This window comes from Lates calcarifer, unplaced genomic scaffold (genome assembly GCF_001640805.2).
Source record: "Lates calcarifer isolate ASB-BC8 unplaced genomic scaffold, TLL_Latcal_v3 _unitig_5829_quiver_2558, whole genome shotgun sequence".
In the NCBI taxonomy this organism is placed as follows: domain Eukaryota; kingdom Metazoa; phylum Chordata; class Actinopteri; family Centropomidae; genus Lates; species Lates calcarifer.
In genome coordinates, this window is record NW_026117746.1 from 7,501 (window position 1) to 10,000 (window position 2,500).

Consider the following 2,500-nt stretch of genomic DNA (forward strand, 5'->3'; position numbering starts at 1 on the left):
CCTTCTCCCTGTGCTCACACTTAGTCTCTGGAGAGAGCACAGGGGAGAAGGGGAACATACTATCGCTCGGAAGGGAAGAAGGGAAATCTCCCCTTCTCCCTGTGCTCACACTTAGTCTCTGGAGAGAGCACAGGGGAGAAGGGGAACATACTATCGCTCGGAAGGGAAGAAGGGGAAATCTCCCCTTCTCCCTGTGCTCACACTTAGTCTCTGGAGAGGGGGGCATCCCAGGAGGAGGCCCTGGACCCCAGGTGGCTCCCTGGGGCCCCTCCCTGGGCTCCAAGCCCCCAGACCCGACCCCGGGAACCCCTCCCTGGGCTCCAAGCCCCCAGTCCCGACCCGGGCCCCTCCCTGGCCCTCCCTGGGCTCCAAGCCCCCAGACCCGACCCGGGAACCCCTCCCTGGGCTCCAAGCCCCCAGACCCGACCGGGAACCCCTCCCTGGGCTCCACCCGTCCCGGGGCCCCTCCGGGAATCCAAGCCTCCGGGAATCCAAGCCCCCAGACCTGACCCGGGGCCCCTCCCCTCCAAGCCCCAGACCGACCCGGGCCCCTCCCTGGGCTCCAAGCCCCAGTCCCGACCCGGGGCCCCTCCCTGGCTCCAAGCCCCCAGACCCGACCCCCCCCCCTGGCTCCAAGCCCCAGTCCCGACCCGGGCCCCTCCCGGGAATCCAAGCCCCCAGACCTGACCCCGGGCCCCCTCCTGGGCTCCAAGCCCCCAGTCCCGACCCCGGGCCCCTCCCTGGGCTCCAAGCCACCAGACCCGACCCGGGGGCCCCTCCCGGGAATCCAAGCCCCCAGTCCCGACCCGGGGCCCCTCCCGGGAATCCAAGCCCCAGACCCGACCCCGGAACCCCTCCTTGGGCTCCAAGCCCCCAGTCCCGACCCGGGGCCCCTCCCTGGGCTCCAAGCCCCCAGACCCGACCCGGAACCCCTCCCTGGGCTCCAAGCCCCAGTCCCGACCCGGGGCCCCTCCCGGAATCCAAGCCCCCAGACCTGACCCCGGGCCCCCTGGGCTCCAAGCCACCAGACCCGACCCCGGGGCCCTCCCTGGGCTCCAAGCCCCAGTCCCGACCGGGGGCCCCTCCGGGAATCCAAGCCCCCAGACCCGACCCCGGGAACCCCTCCTTGGGCTCCAAGCCCCCAGTCCCGACCCGGGGCCCCTCCCGGGCCCCCAGACCCGACCCGGAACCCCTCCTTGGTCCAAGCCCCAGACCCGACCCCGGGGTCCGGGCTCCAAGCCCCCAGTCCCGACCCGGGGCCCCTCCCGGGAATCCAAGCCCCCAGACCCGACCCGGAACCCCTCCTTGGGCTCCAAGCCCCCAGTCCCCCCGGGGCCCCTCCCGGGAATCCAAGCCCCGACCCGACCCGGGGCCCCTCCCGGGAATCCAAGCCCCCAGACCCGACCCCTGGGCTCCAAGCCCCAGTCCCGACCCCGGGGCCCTCCCTGGGCTCCAAGCCCCCAGACCCGACCCCTGGGCTCCAAGCCCCCAGACCCGACCCCGGGGCCTCTCCCTGGGATCCAAGCCTCCACACCTGGCCTGTGGTAGACCCAGGGGGCCCCACCAGTAACCTTACAACCACGTGGGGCCCCTTGCCTTAACCCTAAAACCACGGGGGGCCCTTACCTAACCTAACCATGGGGCCCCTTGCCCTAACCCTAACCTGCTCGGGCCCTTGCCTAACCCTAACCATGGGGGCCCCTTGCCCTAACCCTAACCTGCTCGGCCCCTTGCCTAACCCTAACCGCGTGGGTCCCTTGCCCTAACCCTAACCCTGCTAGGGCCCCTTACCTAACCCTAACCTGCGTGGGGCCCCTTGCCCTAACCCTAACTGCGTGGGCCCCTTGCCCTAACCCTAACCTGCTTGGGCCCCTTGCTAACCCTAACCTGCGTGGGCCCCTTGCCCTAACCCTAACCTGCGTGGACCCCTTGCCTAACCCTAAAACCATGTGGAGCCCCTAACCCTAACCCTAACCCTAACCATGGGGGCCCCTTGCCCTAACCCTAACCTGCTTGGGCCCCTTACCTAACCCTAACCTGCTTGGGCCCCTTACCTAACCCTAACCTGTGTGGGCCCTTGCCCTAACCCTAACCTGCTTGGGCCCCTTGCCCTAACCCTAACCTGCTTGGGCCCCTTGCCCTAACCCTAACCATGGGGGCCCCTTGCCCTAACCCTAACCTGCCCTAACCCTAACCTGCCCTAACCCTAAACCCATGCGGGCCCCTTACCCCTGAGCTGGAGCCTAACACTAAGCTCCAGGCCCATACTCGCCATGAAACTCCCACCCTCGCCCTCCAACACCCTTCGCCGGGCTTGTTCTCTGCCCACCAACCCTAGCAGCCCCTGGCCCGGGACAGACCCCACCAGGGGCATCCCTCAACCCTAGGCCTGACCTCCGGCCTCCCACCGCCCGCCAACCCTAGCCCAGGCCCGGCCCAGTCTGCCCCCACCAGGGGCATCCCTCAACCCTAGGCCTGACCTCCGGCCTCCCACCGCCCG